The sequence below is a fragment of the Crocuta crocuta genome, unplaced genomic scaffold (genome assembly GCF_008692635.1).
Source record: "Crocuta crocuta isolate KB4526 unplaced genomic scaffold, BGI_CrCroc_1.0 scaffold78, whole genome shotgun sequence".
NCBI classification, from domain to species: Eukaryota; Metazoa; Chordata; class Mammalia; order Carnivora; family Hyaenidae; genus Crocuta; species Crocuta crocuta.
In genome coordinates, this window is record NW_027532617.1 from 1,042,006 (window position 1) to 1,063,278 (window position 21,273).

At 38.8% G+C, this 21,273-nt stretch overlaps 1 protein-coding gene across 2 annotated transcripts in view; it reads left to right on the plus strand.

Annotated features, from left to right (window-relative positions):
• The window catches only part of SLC36A4 (solute carrier family 36 member 4), a 101,248-nt gene that overhangs the window by 39,998 nt on the left and 39,977 nt on the right, over window positions 1-21,273 (plus strand). Inside the window, exon 1 of one of the 2 annotated variants that reach the window (XM_077780613.1) lies at window positions 8,773-8,853. The exons of the other annotated variant lie outside the window; for it this stretch is intronic. The gene's annotated coding sequence lies outside the window, so the exon portion shown is untranslated. Of the gene's footprint in view, window positions 1-8,772; window positions 8,854-21,273 lie in introns of those variants that run through there. 2 annotated transcript variants of the gene reach the window in all.

Here is a 21,273-nt window from a genome sequence, read left to right on the forward strand (position 1 = left end):
CATTTCTTCATATGATTTAGCCTAAACCTTATTGTTATCCAAATGAAAGCTTGTATTCATTAGCTCTGTGTGACAGATCCAAAATACAATGACTTAAATAACACTTCTCTCTCACATAAAAGTCCACTGTTTTAAAAGCAATCAAAGATGCTTTTACTCTAAGAAATCATCAAGGGCCCAGGTTCCTTCTGTTCTGTTGAAGGACAGAACAGTCCTTCACAATCCCAAGAGTGCTGATTTATTCACACGGTACAAGGGCAAGACTCATATATTGCACATGTCCTTCGATCATGTCTCATTGACCAGAGTCAAGTCATATAGCAGAAATTGCTAGGCTATCATGTGTACAGCTAAAAGTTGTATTTTTTTTATTTTAGAGAAAGAGAGGTAGAGCATGAGCAGGGGAGAGGGGCAGAGGGAGAGAGAAGGGGGGTAGAGGGGGGAGAGAGAGAGAGAGAGAGAGAGAGAGAGAGAGAGAACCCCAAGCAGGCTCCATGCTCAGTGTGGAACCCCATGTGGAGGTTGATCCCACCCTAGGATCGTAACCTGAGCTGAAATCAAGAGTCGGAAGCTTCACTGACTTAGCCATCCAGGTGGCAAGTTATATGTCAATAAGAGAAGGGAAGAGACAATGAATAATCTCTGCTATAGCAGAAATGCTAATAACACTAATTCCTGAAAAGAGGGAAAACAGAGGCATGGGGATAGCAATTTGCTTGAGGAACAATCACTTAAGGCATAAAGATATGGTTGTGTGTTATTCTTGACATGGTAGAAAGTTCTGTTATAAAGTACCTCATTTAAATGTTTCCTGATCTATATTTCTTTTTCAACAGTAATAGAAGATAGCTACAAAGATGGTAGATGTTTAAACACAGCTAAAGGTGTTTCAGGAGACTTCTAAGGAAGAAATCCATTCCTATCAATAGCAGCAGTTAATAATATGCTCTTCTACTGGTTTGGACCCCAGTATATAGAAGAGCAGCCTTTTATTTTTTTGTTTTGATTCTTTTTTTTTGTTTTTTGCTGTTTTTGATTCTTTGATCACTTAGTTTAACAATCTGGAATTCAGCCCAATTTTGGCTAGAGGTTTCATTTATTCCAGGACAAACCAAAGGAATCAAGCTGTAGAACATGAGCAGCTATCAAGTGACATGATTGAGTGCATGAGGCTGTAGCTTATGGTCAACTCCAGGAAGTACCTTCTCATTTGTGGAAAACCTATCCTCCATTAACGGAACACCCACTCTGTCCCCATCTCTACTGTACTAGTCCAAGTCCAGTAGATACGAGGTCAAGTAAACTTTTCCATGGAGCTACATGTTTTAGGGTCAGATTTTGGTAATTAAGATGAAAATAAAGATATAAATTAGAGCTTTATTTAAAAAACCCTAAATGTTGTGATCCAAATACATTTTTTGTATTTCCTTAAAGAGCCACATTTGAATGATTTCCAGTGAAGATAAGGCCAAGCTTGTTAGATGGTAGAATGTCTCTTGATACAACTAATGGAGGTTCAAAGAATGGACTGGAGGATGAATTAAGGAACATTTATATCATGCAAAATGAACTATTCCTTTCTCACTCCTCTGATTTAATGTAATGGCCCACCTTTAATCAATCAATGATCTAATTTATTATAAAATGAATGTAGTCTATTGATAAAATCAGGTCAAAATGTTTGGCTGTTTTCATGAAAGAAAAATCAAAGAACAATTATGTGTTCTTATGACCAAAAAACAAAATTGACTGGAACAGCACCATATAACTAGAGCATAATGTAATTGACTAACAGCCTGGCCTTAAAGGAGACAGATTGGTGACATTTTCTTTTTAAAATGGTACCTTTTCCCAAGAACTTGTTGTCTTTCAAACTTCTGAGCACATGAGTGGAAATGACACCCTCTAGCTGGAACTGTTCTTTCCTCCCAAATGGAACACTCTAACTTCCATGTCACTTCTGTTTATTACCAGAAAGCAGGTTATATGGCTTGTGTTTATTTCTCTAATGAGGCCCCCTGGGGATTGGCATCTCCTAGGCAGACTTCCCTAATGAGAAATGGTTCTATTCCTTCCCAGCGAGGCTGGTATCACTCGACAGTGTTATTAAGTTGTGAGCGAGTCCCTCAAATCACCATAGAAAGTGTTCCAGGTAGCAGGAATTTTAGGATTCTTCATGCATAACATGTGTCTCCAGTGACCTACTTACCATAAGCAAATCTTTCACACACTGTCTTTGAACTATGATGAAAAGTAGGTTACACAAAGCCCAACAGGTACAGCCTGTCAAATTAAACCCCAAACCAACCTTGATGTTAAAAGCCTGAAACAGAGAGGACTTATCAAGTTAAACTTACATGTGAGGATCATGAATTCTCAGCGTCCAGAGAGAACGAGACTTTTATACTCGGCACGACCAGTTTCCTCAGAAGACAAATCTGGTTGAATAATTTCCTTGTGGGTTAATGCCTAACTGATACGTAATACTTAAAATGGAAAGAAGTAAATTTCTGAAAGCACTCATTTTCTTTTGAGACTTTAGAAATACACCGGGGATTTACTTAAGTACAAGCTTTAAAGCCTTTTTTTTTTTTTAAATCATCGATGTTAAATAACAAGAGGAATAAATAATGTGGGAAATACGGGTGTGCTTCTTAGCACGCACCATAAGTCACTTTTTCTATTGTCCTTTAAAGAGCAATATTTTCAGAGGACAGTGTTAAATATGTCAGCACTGACATTTATGTCCGAGTTAAGACCCAACGGAGAAGCTCAGATACTCGATTTCCTGATGAGCTTCCTAATCATTGATCAGCTATAGGAGAATGGATTGGCAGACATGTACCATGCTATAATGACGAACTCACACCACTAGCCAGTGGTCAGCAGTGTGGAATGGCACCCACAACCTGCCAGGAGCTCAGGCTAAGCGGTTGTGAGGCAGAGAGGTGTAGAGCATACATTCAAGAGTCACAGCTGAACTTGACTTTGGGCAAGTTGCTTAGTCTGTTTAAGCCTGTTTTCATAACTAAAAAAGGAAGTAATTTAACATCTGCCTTACAGGGTTTTTGTGCAGGATAAATGAGGCAATGCTGAACTGAATTTAGCATGGGGACTGGCCTGACGAAAGTTAGATTTTCTTCTTACGTTGATTACTGTTACTACTTCTAACAAAATTAACTCGACCGTCGTGACGTGAAACCTATCTTCTTACCTTTTCTCTACGACTATCAAGAAAAGGTGAACAAGAATCTACTTAAGGGGACTATACTGAACTAACCTACTTCTGCTCTTATCATCTTACCCCCTGTTTTTAGCCCTCATCCCTCCTCCACTGCCAAGTGGCAGAAAAATGGAGGCCTGATGGACAATTTTTCCTGGAGAATTTATAAGCTGATGGCCCTGCCCTAAGACAGTGTATCCTCAGTAGGGCCCTCCTGGGACTGGACAGGGGGAAGAGAGGATGGGAGGAGAAGGACTATAGAAACTTCTGTTCCTAATTAGCCTTGAAGAAAGAGAAGGGGCTAGAGAAGACAGATGGCAAGGCAGAGTGAGTGACGTGTGACAGGGGCCCCTCTGGTGGCATCTATGTACCATGCTTAAGTTTTTTGGTCAGAGGCCTGAGCATCTGGCCAAAATCAAAGCCATGGCTGCTTCAGTGACTGCTGTCCTCCTGACTGACAATTATTGGCCTGTGTAACTAACCATCCCCAACATGTTATCAAGGTGGTAATGAAGCCCATAGGATTCTAAGTTTTGAGAACTTTCTGGGATGGAAATGTGATTTCCCTTTGCCTGAATAAATTGTCTCTGGAGATAGTACAGTGGATTTTCACCGATTTGCTTAACTTCTCTTAATCTCACTTTCTTCATTTGTGAAATGAAGATTATACTTAAAGTTCTTTTGGTTTTTTTTTTTTTTTGAGAAATAATAAGATTATGTGTGGGCATTTACAAGAGTCCTCTAGGAAACAGATGGCACACAGTCACAGTCACACAAATTGTTAATTGAGGGGTTCCATTAAAGGAACCATTTGCAATGGGATGGGCAGGCAGATTTTTCGGAGAACGAGCAGGGGATGACGGAGTGCCGTTGAGCAGGCAGTGAGAAGAAGTATTCCTGCCTCTAAGCCTGGACAGGCAATGGGAAGCAGCATTTACAGGAACCCTGGAGGGGGCTGCCTGATAGAAGGTGTGGCTTTCATAGAGGGATACAAGCAACAGGAGGGCACCAGAGGAATGAATTTCTTACCAATTTGACCTCTTCTGGTCTCCTCCCACTACCTCCAAGCATCAAACCTAATTGGAGGCTAGAGCTTAGAAAGCCCACTGAAACATTCTCTACAGGGAAGTTTTCCAGGGCCCAGAGAAAAATGGAAAAGGAGGGAAAGTAGATCTGGAGGGTAAAATGGAAGACAACCGGAGAACATCACAAGGTACCTAGTATTTTGCCTGACACCTAGATAGGAATTATAAGCATTACAATAAAGGGAAAGAATACACAGACCAGGTTTCAAATTGTAATTCCATCTTTGGGGGTTGGTTAGCAGATAATTCAAGAGGTCTTTAAGAAATGTTCCAAGCTTTATAAACTTTTGAAACATCTCATGAATATGTTTCAGTCTGCTTATTGTCCAGAGGATTTGTCCAATAACAGTCTTGTATGCTCAGTTGTACATGTTGCAAGTACAAGTTTAATGTATTGCTCCAAAATGTTGGGGGAAAAACATTAAGTGTGTAAGTCTGAGAATAAAAGCAATTCTGTCAACCAGTTCTTCAGTTTACTCCTTAATTTTGATAGAGCGTTCCTCTACTGCTTTCTAAGAAAAGGGACATGAGAAGTGAATAAAACTCTTTGTATAGAGCTTATATAAAGCTCTTTTGAGCTCTCATATATCTTACAATGTGTTGACTTCACCCTTTCATCTGACTGACAGTTTGGCTAGATACAGAATACGAAATTGGATATGTTTTCCTTGAGAACTTGTGATGCAGTGCTTCATTATCCTCTGGCTTCTGACATTGGGGTTACTGAATTTCGTATCAGATTGAATGTGAGCCCCCTGGCCTTTTATTTTCTTTGTTGTCATTTCAGGAAGATTTTAGGATCTTCCTATTATCCTCAGTGTTCTAAAATTTTATGATGGTATGTCTTGGCATAAGTCTGTTTTCAACTGTTGTATTGCTCATTCAGTGGATCCTACTGATCAGGTAACAAATGTCCCTCAATTCTGAGAATTTGTGTTGTATTATTACTTTTATTTTTTTTCTTCTTTCTTTTAGCCCTTAAATTTCTGCATTAAGATTTTAGATATGATGGGTGAAACTTTTAATTCTCTTATTTTTCTTTTTGTTTCTTTGTTCTACTTTCTGTTCCCTAAACATTTCTTTTCCTATGGCATTCTATTTTTATTTTATGTTTACTCAGGTCATCATGTTTCCTAGGTTCATTAACAGAATAGAGAAGTCATTTAAGCAGCCAGTATTTAAAAGATGGTGAGAAGCTTGTCTCTATATCCACTGAATACATAAGAAAATAAAACGGCCGTAAGATACATAATGAGTAATATTTTACATAGAGAGGAATCAAAGTAGAGTGGACATCTACTCAGCTTCTGTGGTCTGCTCACCTCCTTTTGAAAATTGTTCCCTTTTCCACACTGTCATCCACATGGTTCTCTCAATACCCACCATGATGTATAACTTTCTCCACCACTCACTTTCCCAGTCTGGGGTAGGGACCTGATCCTATCACAAGTTTTGTCTGGGACAGTTTTAAATTGGAACTGAGAAAGAGGCCAGTATTTTTCTGGACATGCAAACCACAAGGTCTAGAAATGCACAATTCTTAGGAAACCCTGCCGGGTGAACCTGAGATCAGCAGAGGAGTTCTGCAGCAAAAACTAGCACAAATGCAGAAGCAGACACACAGAGAAAAGCAATTAATGGAGAAGGAGATGAAGTGTCAGAGGCATCAGGATCAGTTGTTTTCGAGCTAATTCACATCTCTACCCTAGGGTCATTAAATTCTCCTTTTGGCTTAAACTAGTTTGAATTGGCATCTTTCTCCATTACAACAAAGCGTTTCAAACTAATAGGCTTAGTAACTTTTGATGCTTTCTAGGAACTAGGCAAGGTATTAGTGATTTATATACCCTTTTTTTTTTTTAAGGTAGGCTTCATGCCCAGTGCAGAGCCCAACGTGGGGCTTGAACTCATGATCCTGAGATCAAGACCTGAGCTGAGATAAAGAGTTGGACCACTTAACAGACTGAGTCACCCAGGCGCCCCAGTGCTTTATATACTTTATCTCACTGAATCTTCACAACACCCTGTGAGGTTTGTAAAATTATTTTACACATGAAGAAACTTTATGGATCCAACTGCTGTATAATAGGCACCGCTATCTAGATGTTTCCTGCTATACACCAGCATGTTGAAAACACACCATTTCCCCATCTGTAAAATGGGGAAAGCTGTTCTCGCTGCCTGAACTGCTCTTCTCCCTACATACACCTAGCCAATTTCTTCTTCTCTTGAGGTGTCAGCTTAAATACTCTCAGAGAACGCTGACCTGCCCACACAATCTAAAGTAGGTTCCTCAACACCACCTTATTTTTTTCACCAACAATGTAATTACATAGTATTTTGCATAGTTGTTTTCTTTCGCATGTTCCTGCACCAGACGATGAACTCCATGATGGCAGGGACTACATGGGCATTATTTGCCATTATAGCCCCTGTATCTAGCACAGCGCTGGCACTTGGAAATTGCTCCATACATGTGGTTGGATACCTAAACTATTTCTAAATATTTTCTTTTATGTATCTATGATGCTCTAGTCCACAACCTGCAACACCTACTCTTGCATGAGTAGTACAACAGGGCACTCTGCCAGGCCCTGCTGAGAAAAAGACACAGACAAAGATACAGCTTCTCTCCTGCAGGGGTTCACAGCACAGTGTGAGACTCAAGTAATTATAATATAAGAGGAGAAGACTTATAACAGAGATCTAAACAAAGTGCCATGGTTTCAAAGGAGGAAATGATCGGGAAATAATTCAGGAAGTTCAAAAAAGGTAAGGAAAGAAAGGAATTGCCAGGGTTGCCATTCAAATGATTAGATTCTTTATGTCGTTATCCTGATATAGTTTTTCCCCATAACCCCTTCCAATTTATAAGACCTGGAGCAGAAGTCACAGCAAGTGACTTCTTGGGGTGGTGGGATACAAAACCATAATTCTTTGAATCTTACGGTCATACCTATCATTTGGCTTATTTCCATATCACTTTGCAAAGACACTGAGTCTGGTTCCTGCCTCAGCCCAGGCTTCTCCAAAAAAGTCCAGGCCAGTGTTACAGGTCAAGCCTTTTTTTTCCCCACACTGCCAGATCTGCTTTCCGATGCTGAGATTAGAGGACAATGGCTTTGATCCCTTTTAACATTCAAAGAATAATGTTCTTCTTTCACAACACTGTCCCAAGTATTCTCATTACAATGGATGATTTTATGGGCAATCACCTGTCTGATGCCTATTTTCTCTCTCACTGATCTCTAACCTAGCGCTCCATCAATGCAGGTTACAGACTATTCCTCTAGCCATGACCTGGAATAAAGTTCTTCTTTCTCTACCTCCGCATACATTTTTGTTACTTGTCAGGGACATTTCAAATCAAACCTTTCTTTGGGGTTTGCATGTGTATGTGTGTGAGTGACCGGGGGTAGATATGAAGGAAAACAAATGGCTTTGGCAAGCCGTCATTATCACCAGTAAAACCTACAAAGAAGGCAGCAGGAGGAGAGATGTAGATACTATGTAACTGTGTACCTTTTTAACCTCAGAATCTTAAATATTTAACACCACCACCATGTAGTTATATCAGTGGTCCCAGAACCTAGACCCCCTTGGAAAAAAGGCTTTCCTAAAAAGACCCCATTGAAATGGAAAAGGCCAAAAACGTTGTCTAGTGTCCTGAATTTAAAGAACGATGAAATGAAAGATAATGAAAGTGATTTCAAAATTAAAATATTTTCCTTTCAAACCAAAAACTGGCTTCATCTATTGATTGATCAAATATTAATTGGCACGCACCTGAGAGGTCAGCTTTGTATTTTGGTTGAGAGCCCCAGCTCTGACTGCAGATAGAATTCCGTCTTTGCCATTTATTAGTTTACTGTCCTCGTACAAGTTACTTAGCTTTGTGGGCCTTAGTTCCCTCATCTGTAAAATGGATATAAACATTAGAACTATATCACACGATTGTCATCAGAATTATGAATAGTGCTGAAGAGTGTCTGACACATCAGTCTAATTATTTTTAACCTTACTTTTCTTTCAGCCGTGAGATTAACATCAAATATTTTTGGAGGGCACTGAAAAATCCTTAAAGTGAAACTCTATGAGTAAATTAAATCCTAAAATTGAGAGTGCATCCTGAATCTCTAAACAGGGGCATAGAAAGACGGACAACCAAGCACTAGTCAGAGCTCCAGCATGGGGAGGGGACCATCCCCTGCTACTCTGCATTCTCCCCGGTGCCTTCCAGAATGCTGAAGCCTTGCAAATTAGATGGGCCCCTCTACTTAAATTCGCGGTCACCTTTTTAAAGTCCTCCAAGGCACCGCAGGCCTGGGTCTCCGCCAGCTCTGAGCTCGCATGCCAGTGATCTTCAAAGGGCCCCTTATGGCCCGTTATACCGCCCTCTTCCGCCCAGACTCCGCTCCCTCGCGTCTTCCACCCNCTTTCCTGTAATGGTCGGGGCTCTTGGGGTCGTGGGTCTGGCACGGGTTTGAGTTGAAAACCGGCAGAGCAAAGCTCCCTGGAACGTGGGATGAGCCGAGGCTCGAGGAGGTGACTGACCCCGGGATGTCACCGGCGCAGGAACCGGTTGCCCAACCCGAGAGCTGGGCCGGCGAAAAGCCCGGCCTACGAAGGGCGTCAAACGGGTGTGCGTGCGTGTGTGAGTGTGTGTGTGTTTGTGTATGTGTGTGTTGGGGGTGGGCTGCGTTGTGTACACACGTCAAAGGCAAAGGAGAGCCTGCGCGGTGACGGTCCCCATTTCCTCCAGCGATGCTTTAAGGCTTTGCGATCGATGGCAGCAGCCTGGCTCCCAGTCCCAGCCGAATCCTTAATTTAGCCGGTGCCACCCCAGGAGTGGCGAGCGCGCCGTGCTGACCTGTAGCCAGCCCGCTTGCCGAAGTTTGTTTGCCTGTTTTCCTCTGTCTCTTATCTCCTTGGCGACAGGGCATGTACAACACTGTTTATGGTTTCCTGCTGTCAAAAGGAAAACAAAAGCAAGGGTCGGGGTAGTCATGTCATTGTTCTCCCTAGTTGTACGAATTATATTTAGGAATATTTTTAATTCGATGCTGAATAATTAAAAAAAATTTAACGTTGAACTTTAAAGAAACACTTCGGTATAGTAATTAATAGGTTCGTGTTCCTGTAATAATGGGCAGGGCACTTTGCAGGTGATTTCTTTCAGGTCCTAATAATTGTAGAAAGAAACTTAGCATTTTATTGTTTGTTTACTTTGTGTCAAGCCGTGTGCTAAGTGCTTTACATACGCACTGTTTCCTTTAATCTTCAGAACAATTGTGTGAGGTAGATGCTATTATTATCCCCATTTTATAGATATAGTACTTTTAAGTTAATTAAAGGCATAACCCAGATACTAACCCGGGTTTGTCTGTTTTAAATTCACTCATAACGCATCTTAGGATGTGGGGAAATGGACATTCTCATGCATTGCTGGCAAGAGCAGTGTAATGTATTTATCCTTAAATATGCACCTATCCTTTGACACAGCAATTTTACTTCTAGAAATACTTCCCAAGGAAATAAGTCATGTAACAAATATTTATGTCAAGAGACATTCACTATGTTATTTATAGTTGAGAAAATCTGACTACCTAAATGTCCAGTTAAAGAAAATTGTTTATATAAATTGTGATATAGCCATATAGTGAATAGGCCATTAAAAGTAATATGGGAAGATGTTTGCCATATATATATTTTTTAAAGTTTATGTATTTATTTTGAGAAAGAGAGAGTGTGTGCATGGAGGACGGGCAGAGAGAGAGGAGAGAGAGAATCCCAAGCAGACTCTGCACTCCCAGTGCGGACATGGGGCTTGATCTCACTCTTCTTTTCTGAAATTCAGGAAAGAGATGGGTATGTCCTTTACAGAAGTATGGTTGTAGCGGTGGGCTTGGAGAGAAATGGCTAGACTCTGGATATACTCAAAAGTAGAAGCAGAATGATTTCCTGTGAGACTAGATGAGGGTTGAGAGTGAAACAGGAAACAGGGATGACTCCAGGGCCCTGAGTATCCAGAAGAATGAAATTGCTATCAACTCATATGTTATGGTGGTTTTTATAGGATCTCCAGATTCTTTGGTGTTTGTCTCTTCAAGAGGGGGACTTAATTTTCTTCCCTTGGAATGTGGCGTGGATTTAGTAACTTGCTTCCAATGGATAGATGATGGTGGAAGTGATAATGGATATGACTTCAAAGCCAGGTCTGAAAAGGCATTGTTCCTTGCCCTGTCTTTTCTGGATCATTCACTTGGGGGGAAGCCAGCTGCCATGTTGTGAGGATACTCAAGCAGATGTTAAGTAGGTAGACAATTAGATTTATGTCTAGACTTAGTGAGAGATCTGGTCTGGAGATACAAATTTGGAAGTCATCGCCATTTAGATAGTACTTAAAGCCATGAGACTGAAGGGGAACATACAGGAGTGACTATTTTTGTGTGCTTTAAAATGTTGCGAGTGGTAATTTCTGGCTGGTGAGATAATTTTAATTTAAAAATATTGCTTATTTATATATTTTCTGATTTTCTACAATGACCATATATTACTTTCTGCAATGAGCAGATTTTAAAATTGGATGTCTGTATAAAAGGCACTGGTAGAGATGTTAAGATACAGATTTTAGTAAGCTATATAAATAGCCATTTGTACAGCGTAAGGTCTACACTTCATTTCATAGGCAACGGGAAGCTCTGGAAGGTTTCTTGCTGTGCATATTTTCACCGCTTCAGAAATGAGTAAGACAGTTACTGTTTCCGTATTACATAGATAGTAGTTTATAGATTTAGAAGGCCACGGTATGTTATATTAAAAGAAGTTATTTCTACTTTTAGTTTGTCCATTGTCAAAACAAAAGTGATTTATTACTTTTTTTATTTATAAAAGTAATGTGAGTTTATAACTCTCTTCCATCTCTATCGTTAACTTATTCCAATTTTTGATACGTTTCCTTGCTTTCACTTTAAATCAACTTTTTAAAGCATCATTGAATTCATACTGTGATTATCCAGCTTTTTCACACTCAGCATGATATACTTTTCCCTGTTTTACTCAGACTTCAAAACTGTAATTTAATGTCAGCGTAATGCTTCAGAAAGTGGAGATCCTGTAGTTAATTTAGCAATTTCTTGATTGTTGCACATTTAGGTTGTTTCCAAATTTTCACCATAAATAATGTTTCATTCAACATCTTTGTGCAGTAATCCTTTTTTCTATATACCTGCTTGTCAGAAGTGGAATTTCTAGGTGAAAAGGATAAACATTTTTAAGGTTTTAAGATATATTGCTAAATCAGTGTGATTTTCTTTAATTCTAACTACGACTAGAAATTTAGGTTGATTTTAGGTTAGGAAATTGAGGTTGAAATAATTGTCTGGGCAGTCTAAGAGATCATACAAATACTGCCTAAAATAAGAATGTCCCAATTTTCTGCACTATTCATGTATGCATATGGTATATCATGCATGGTGTATAATATTGAACGAAGCTGGTGTTTCTTATTCATCTATAATTTTTCTGTTTGTAAATAGAAATAACTGTGTTTAGGTAGTTTGCTATCCATTGCTTAATAGTGTTTTACTTTCTAAGGCATTGTTAACTCTTATCTATAGTAATCACATAGCACTTTTTAGAACTGCCCAGTTCAGTACTTGGCCAGAAATTACAGCAAGACATTGGCAAATAATAGTAAATCATAATATAAATTGTAATTTTGTAACTTTTAATTATGTTATATGAGTGTTCTGATTTTATTCTATACCCTTCTTAACTTTGTTAAAGCTTTTCCCGTGCCCATGTTAGGTTTTAAGTATTTGTCTCTTCTGCTGGTCTCTATTTCCTTCTGACCAGCATGCCATATTTTACCTCCTCACTATTATAGCATAGTTTTACCTCAAAAATGCTCAGAATTATTAATTGTTGATAGTAAATTAATTAATTTCTTGTAATTAATTTAATTTACATTTAAAATCCTGTGCAGCCTGATTTGCTTCTAATATATCATTGTGTAGGAAGGGGATGAAAACTAGTATTTACTGACTGCTTATGTGCCAAGGACTAGGCTCTGTGCTTCATAAATGTTACCTCATTTCATTATCATAAAACCCCTGTGAGGCAGAAGTTACTACTCTCCTTTTACACATGAGAAGGTAGACCCACGGAACCCTGGTTAAAATATAAATCAGATTGGGTCACTCCTCTGCACAAAACTTGGTTGCTGTGCTGTCCAGTGTGATCATCTTAACTATATGTGTGTTTGCAATGTTGTTTGTCCAAATGAGAATAGGCTGTATGTGTAAAATACACACTGGATTTCTAAGACTTAGTATGAAAAACAGAATGTAAAGTATCTTGTTAGTAATTTTTTATGTTGATTACATTTTGAAATAATATTTTGAATATATTGGGTGATATAATGTATATTATTAAAATTAATTTTACTTGTTACATTTTTAAAAAATGTGAATACTAGAACATTTAAATTATGTTTGTGGCTCACATTATATTTCTGTTGTACAACACTGCTTTAGGTGGCTTTCGTGTCACTCAGAATGGTCTGCAAGGCTGCGTACCATCTGTCACTTCTGTTACCTCTGATCTCTCCCACTTTCCCCTTGCTCTGTCCTCTCTGCTCACTCTGGCCTCCTTCCTACTTGAACACACCAGGGTCTCTATATCCTCAGAGCCTTTGTCTGTGCTGTTCCCACTGCCTAATTACTGTCCCCCCAGATAACCACATGGTTCACCTCTCCCCTCCTCCTTCAGTTCTTCTTTAAAATCCCACTTTCTCAATGAGGCCTAATTCAGCTGTCCTATGTAAAACCACAGGCTCCCCTCCCAATCACTATTTTCCTTCTTAGAATTTAACACTAACGTACTTTCTCTTTTATTTATTTATATTGTCTCTTTCACTAGAATTTGAGCTCCATGAAGGCAAGAATTTTTGTTAGTTTTAGTAGTTGCTTTATTCCCAGCATCTAATAATACCTGACACATATTGGGTGTTAATATTTGTGAAACTGAATTAAAAAGGATTGCAACCTCTTTTATGAGCACATTTAATCAGAAGGCACAGACCTTAGTGCTGAGGGGTTCCTGTCTGTAGATGTTGGTGAGAGGCCATGGCAGTCCCTCAAGAGAGGCTCTTGAGGGGCACCTGGGTGGCTCAGTTGGTTAAACATCTACCTTCGGCTCAGGTCATGATCTCACGGTTCGTGGGTTCGAGCCCCACATCGGGCTCTGTGCTGACAGCTCAGAGCCTGGAGCCTGCTTCAGATTCTGTGTCTCTCTCTCTCTCTGACTCTCCCCTGCTTTCTCTCTCTCTCTCTCTCTCTATCTCAGAAATAAATAAAACATTAAAAAATTTTTAAAAAAAGAGAGGCTCTTGAGAAATTTGTGGTCGACTTGTGCCCCCACACCACGTCTGCAGTGAGCTCTGCCTGCCGTGCTCACATGCACAAGGGCGGCAGTACTTGCCCCTCTCTTCTCTAGCAAATCAGAAGGCAAGTCTGAATCTGTTGTGTCTTATGCAGCTCAGGCTTTTATAACAAAATACCTTAACTTGGGTGACTTAAACCACAAACGTTTCTTTCTCATAGTTCTGACGGTGGGGAAGTCCAAGGACAAATGCCAGCTGATATAGTTCCTGGTGAGAGCCCTCTTCCTGGTTTACAGATGGCCATCTTCTTGCTGTGTCCTCACATGGTAAAGAGTGTCCTCTTACACGGACACTAATCCCATTGTAGGGCTCTGCCCTCAGGACTTTATTTAAACTTTACTACGTGCCAAAGCCCCTACCTACGAATACTATCCCATTGGGAGATAAGGTGTTAGCACATGAATTTTATGGGGACACAAACATTCAGTCCAGATCATCCTAGTAACCACTTCCACATACACCTCTTTCTGGTTTTCTACAGTGGAATGTTTCTGGGAGAGAGAAGATGAACACAAATTCTCCCCACCTCCCCCTCTTTGACAGGGAGTGAACACTCGGAGGAGTGAGCAATGGGAAGAGTACTGGGAGATGAGATCAGAGAGGTAACAGTAATGTGACAGTGTGAAATAACAGAGAAGGATATGGTTAGTGGTGCTGCTTTCCTTGAACTTGAGCCAGAAATTGCTCACAAGAAGGGAATTGTGGTTCTTGACAAGACTGCTTTGAAAACCTTAGTCTCTGGCTTACAATTTTAGATACCTTTGTACCAAACTCACTGGGGGCTTTGATCATTCCTTTTCAGTTACTTTTTCCATCTTTTTACTTGAATTTAAAAGGTTAGTGGATCCCTATTAGTCTGTCTTCAGCTCTACTCTTCTCCATACAGTCTCTGAATGACATCATCCTGCCTTTTGATGCCAATTGTTTATTACCCACATTCTGATGTCATTCTCAAATCTTTATCTTTAGCTCCAAATTGTCTCCTTCTTTCTGTTTCTAACTGCTCCTTCAGTATAATATCAGGTTATGTGATTTAAAAATTAAACTCCTATTTCTTCCTTAGCATGCTGCTTTCTCTTTTATCCATTTATTTGTTCATTTGCTGAGCATCCACTGTGTTCCAAATATTGAGGATACGCTAACAGACAAGTCAGACATCACTTCTGTCACTTCAGGAGAATGCAGACAAGTAAACCTGGCCATTACAATACAGTGTATTACAGGAGCATTGTAGAGTCCTGTGGGAACACCTAGGAGAGAGACTTAAGCCAGACTTGGGGTTAAGGAAGCTACTAGGAAGAAGTAGTGTCTAAACCGAGACTTGAACGATGAGCAAGAAGTGTGGTGGTTAGACAGAGTTGGAAGGAAAGAACAGGGAGTGGGAGAAGAGAGTGTGCAGCGTCTGCCAAGGCCTGACGCAAGAGAAAAATGCCACTAAGGGAAGAGAGATCATCCCCTGTGGCAGAACTGAAGTCATAAGACTAGCTTAGATTCCCAGAGCTAGTACTGGCAGGATTGGGACTCAACCCACACCTTTATATTTGTGATCATGGGCTCTGGGCCACGTGCTCTATCTCCCTGTGTTTCATTTCTCAGTGACATCAGCATCCATTCAGTTTTCTCCATGGCAGTAACCTAGGAAGCATCCTCCGTTCCTTCCACATACCTTCCATATGAGTTGGTCAATGAGTCTTATTGTTTCTGTCCTCTCCTCTAAATAACCACTCTTTTCTCTTGAACCAAGTTCACTTGAAGCCCTCACCAATTTCTTGCCTGGACCGTGTTCTAATTGGTCTCTCTGACTTTAGGGCTGCTGCTTTTCCAATGGAACCTTGACACTGCTGCGAGGGCGCTACTACTCAAATGCGGATCCCATCATTTCAACCTTAATTCTCTCTCTGGTTTTTCGCAGCCTGTAAGATTAGGTCCAGATTCCTTAGCACAAGTTATAAAATCTTTTCAAGCTTCCCAGCTAATCTTCTGCCATTTACATGTACATTAAATCACCCTAAAGATAATCAAGCAGGTGCCTATTCTCAAGCCTAGAATGCCCCCCTCATTCTCAGGGTGGATGCCCATGCTAATACCTCTCCTAAAAAATTGAACAGTTAGATGTAAGAAAACAATCTTACTGCATTTTCCTATACAGTATGCCTAACTGTGTAACAAAAATACAATTTCTCATTTTATGTTTAAGTATTACCCGGAGCCTCTAAAAGTTATATGACCAGTTAAATGACTGGTTGACTCTATTAATAGATCTCTTCCTCAGAAATCCTGGCTTCAGTGGGCTTTTACCTTTTAAAGATTCCACTTCTTGGGTATATATCACTTTCTCAGATATTTGTAGTTAGGAGTCTTTTAATGTATTCTTTAGATTCAGTAACTATCTTGTATCATTCAAACTTCATACAAACAAATCATGATACAAAATCATGATACTATAATCGGCCCTAAAACCTGACTGCTTCCCCTACTCTTAGTTTACTTAGTTTAACAAATACATATATCTTAGTATGTAATGTTACCTAAATAATACAGGCTAAAACTACAGAGAAAAAATTTAGAGAGTTATTTTTTAAGTGTAATTTTTAAAAATACATTTAAGCATATGGTTACTTAATAATGTGTCATATTGCCTTAATGGTAGATGAGAATCAATTTAGAAAATGTACTTCTTAAATAGCTAATGCTGTTAAGAATAATTTTTATCTCAAATAGTTTCAGATTTAAAAAAAAATAGCTCTTTTTAATCTCACCATTATTTGAGAAGCTTCCTGGGATACTTAAATTTTTATTAAGGTTTTAAAGGTTAGGGTAGAGACAAATGGATTTAAAGCAAAGAAATATATATGAAAAGTTTTTTCACAGTCATATTTAATGTTTCCTAGACCAAATAAAATTGAGAAATAATGAATTTAAGAACTAGGGAAAAGTTTAAACTATAAGGCATTACACTATTAAAGACAGTTTCTATGAAGTGTAAATTTGTTAAGAGTAATTGTGAGCCCAACTAACTTTTAGTTGGGAATTTGAGTGTACATTGTAATCCTGTTTTAAAAACTTGATTCTGTGAATTATAGAACTAGTAGAACTAGTACTTATAGATTATATTAAAAATTCTAGATATTCAGGTTTAACTAACAGATAATAAAAATAAATGATCTGATGATGCCATTAAAAGTAAACTTATCATAAGTTGTGAGAAAGCTTTTTTTTTTTTACTGACTTTCCCTTGCTGTTATCTTTTGGGAAGTATGCTTCAAATAATAGATGATTATTAAATTTTTAAAATATTGGTAGTGATAACTATCTTTATTTTTTATTTTTTTAAAACTTTTAAAAATGTTTATTTACTTTTGAGAGAGAGAGCGCACACAGACACACAAGCAGGGGAGGGGCAGAAAGAGGGAGACACAGAATCTGAAGCAGGCTCCAGGCTCTGACCTGTCAACCCAGAGCCCGACGTGGGGCTCTAACTCATGGACTGTGAGATCATGACCTGAGCTGAAGTTGGACACTCAACTGACTGAGCCACTCAGGCGCCTCGGTAGTAATAACTATCTTTATGGAGAACTTAAATAGTGTACTTAGTAATGTGCAAAACATACAATACATCCTGTGGCAGAAAGAAATTAGAGAGTTCAAATAATGACAGTTTGAATAGCTGAATGAATAAAAATGCAAATGAACTCGAGTCAGCAAGGGCAATGGAATAAATTTTGGAATGAAAATATTAACACATTTCTGTTTAAAGGTGATGCAGTGAATAACGATGATTGTTGTCAGTTAAATTCATATATTGAAGTCCTAACCTTCCGTACCACAGAACGTGACCTTACTTGACAATAGGATCATTGTAAACATAATGAGTTAAGATAAAGCCACACTGGAGTAGGGTGGTCCACTAATCCAGTATGACTTGTATCTTTAATAAGGGGGAATTAGGACACAGATATGCATCAGGGAAAATACCCTGTGAACTTGAAGATAGCCATCTACCAGCAAGGAGAACAGCCTCGAACACTCTAGAGAGAGAACCCTCTCTCCTAGCCCACAGAAGGAACCAGCCATGCCAACACCTTGATCTCAGACTTCTAGCCTCCAGAGTTGATAATAAATTTCTGTTGTTTAAGCCACCCACTTTGTAGTACCTTGTCATACCAGCCCTTACAAACTAATGCAGTGGTTTTACAAGATAAAGTGTCAATTTACTTTGTATAGAGTGTAACAGAAAAAGAGGATCTGTTCAAACAAAAGGCAAACATAATTTATAATATTAATAGATATCAGAGTAAATGTGTGTTAGATACCCTAGCACTAGCTCCTAATATAGAGAAACACTTAATTTACTTGAATTTTCACTGTGCATAGTTGTAAGCTGAGTCACTGTTGATACTGAAGAACAAGAAACTAGGAAATCCTGCAAAACAGTCTGTGGAGAACGTCCCGAAGGTTCAAGGGTTAGAAAAACTACCCAAAGGCAAAGTTGGGTAATTTTAATTATAGAAAATCCTCATTAATTTAGAATGTTTGTTAATTCATTGGATTTTATTTTACACATATTAGTAACATTATTAGAGGAGGAATATTTAAATGACTGAAGAATAGACTATTTTCAAGCACTTTCCAATATCTTGTTTTTTTAAATTGTGGTATGAACATTTACCATGAGATCTATCCTCTTAACAGATTTTTAAGTGTACAGTATAGTATTGTCATCCATAGGCACAATGTTGTATGTCAAGTCTCTAGAACTTACCCGTCTTGCATAACTGAAATTTCATACATGTTGATTAGCAACTCCCTATTTCCCCCTCCCCACTGGCAACCACCACTCTAGTCTTTGTTTCTATGAGTTTGACTCTTTTAAATTCCTCAATTAGGTGGAATCAGGTGGTATTTGAACTGTGATTAGCCTGTTTCATTTAGCATGTCTTCAAGGTTTATCCATGTTGTTGCATATTGCAGAATTTCTTCTTTAAGGATAAATAATATCCCATTGTATGTATATATCCTATCTTCTTACTGTGTATCTGCCAGTGCATGCTGTTTCCACGTGCTGGCTATTGTGCATAGCACCACCCTGAGCATGGGAGTATTAACATCTCTACAAGCTCCTGGTTTCAGTGCTTATGGAAAGACACCTAGAAGTGGGACTGAGTTATATGGTACTTCTGGTTTTAATTTTTTGAGGGATCACTGTACTGCTTTCCTTCAGAGCTGCAATATTTTGCATTCTCACCAACTGTGTATGAGGGCTCCAGTTTTGCCACATCCTCACCAGTATTTGTAGCATATTTTTTAAAGTTTATTTTGAGAGAGAGAATGAGTGTGAACAGGGAGGGCAGAGGGACAGAGAGAGAGAGAGAATCCCAAGCAGGCTCCATGCTGTCAGTGCAGAGCCCAAGGTGGGGCTCCATCCAGTGAACCGTGACATCATGACCTGACCTGAAATCAAGAGTCAGATGCTTAACCTACTGAGCCATCTAGGTGCCCCACCTTTTTATTTATTTATTTTTTTTATAATGACCCACCCTAAAGGTATGAAGTGACATTTCATTGTGGTTTTAATTTTCATTTTCTTGATTAGTGACATTGAACATCTTTTCATAAATCCATTGGCCATTTGTGTATCTTCTTTATCTGTTCAGATCTTTAGCCAGTTTACTAATTGGATCACTAGGTGTTTTTTTTGTGTTTTTTTTTTTGCTTTTGACTTGTAGGGGTTTCTTATATATTTTGGAAATTAACCCTTTATCAAATATATAGTTTGCAAAGTTGGCAAATATTCTCTCCCATTCTGTAGGTTGACTTTTCGCTATATTGGTTGTTTCTTTTCTTGTATAGAAGCTTTTTACTTTGACGTGGGTCCCACTTGTCTATTTTTGCTTTTGTTGCCTGTGCTTTTGGTGTCATATCCATGATATCATTGCCAAAACCAATGTCTGAGACTTTTGCAAGTATTTAAGTCTTTAATATATTTTAAATTGATTTTTGTGTATGGAATGAGATAAAGATCCACTTTCATTCTTGTACATGTGGATATTCAGTTTTTCCAGTGCCATTTGTTGAAGAGGTTTTCTCCATTGTGTATTCCTGGCACCCCTGCCAAAGGTCAGTTGACCTTATATACATAGATTTCTGGGTTCTCCATTTGGTTTCATTGGTCCATATGGCTATCTTTATGCCAGTGTCATACTGTTTTAGTTACCAAAAAACCCCAATACCAAGAACAATCTTGAAAAAGAATAAAGCTAATCATACTTTCTGATTTCAAAATGCATTACAATAATATATATTATGAAGCTAAAGCATCTTCCAGTATCTTAAAGTATAACTTTACTCTTATGAAAAACTGTTGTAATGAGTTCCAGTTAGTACTGGGATAATGGAGGCTGCCTAAATCGTAATCTCTCTACATCTCCTCACCAAAAAAACTGTTAATTCAAAAAGGAGCACATGTAAACCATTCATGAAGTTATTCTTTTAGCATTAGTAGAAGACCAATATACCACCAACCTCAAATTTTCTATAAGCAAAGAAATAGACAGCAAAATTAAGAGTTCCTGTTGCTGCTGCAAGCAGGGAAAGTGGGGAGGGTTCTGGAGGAGGAGTTAAAGGGAGGAACTGAGATGTCCCTCTTATACCTAGAGGTGAAGAAGTAGAAGAAAGTAAGGGGCAGGGGAATCAATGGGGGTTTAATATCCTGGAGAAATGAAAGAGAACCAGAAAGATACCAGTTGCTCCCTATTACCCCAGTAAGTCAACATCATCCACTACATAAACTGAACTTCATTCTGCTAGCAGGAGGCATACTCTCAAATTAGGATCCCTGTCCATGAAATGCCTAGCAGTAGGCATTTCACAAATAAATAATAAAATACAAGGTGTCCAAGGGAGAACATATTGAAATAAAAATATAGAAGAGTCATTGAATTTCAAAGAAGAATTTAAATGAGTTAAAGACATCAAAAGGGTCAAAGAAAAAGTGGTTGAAATGGAAGATAGGCAAAGGAGATCTGACATATAATTGGCATCTCTAAAGAAAAGCAAAATATTTGGACTAAACAGATACTATTCTAAGAAAAATGTCCAGAAATAAGAAAGCTGAAATCTATGTATCAAAAAGGCCCACCGTGTCCCTGGGAAAATTGACTCAAAATGCTTAAACTGAAGACATATCATAGTAAAACGATTAGATCTTAAAGACAAAGAAAATTTCCTCGAAACCTCAAGCAAAAAGGACAAAGTATGTAATGGCTCAGAAAATTAGTTTGGCATCATACTTCTCAGGAGTAGCCTGTTAAGCAAGAAACTCAAAGAAAGTGTGAGCCAGAGGTGTTACATCAAGCTGTTCTTCATATCAAGGCTGGGGAAAAACAGTGTAAAGCATGCTAGAACTTAGGAAATACTGTGCCCAGAGAACGTACTAGAGCGGTGGTTCTCAAAGTGTGGTTCCCAGACCAGAAACATCAGAATCACCTGGAAACTTAGAAATACATATTCTCAGGCCTACC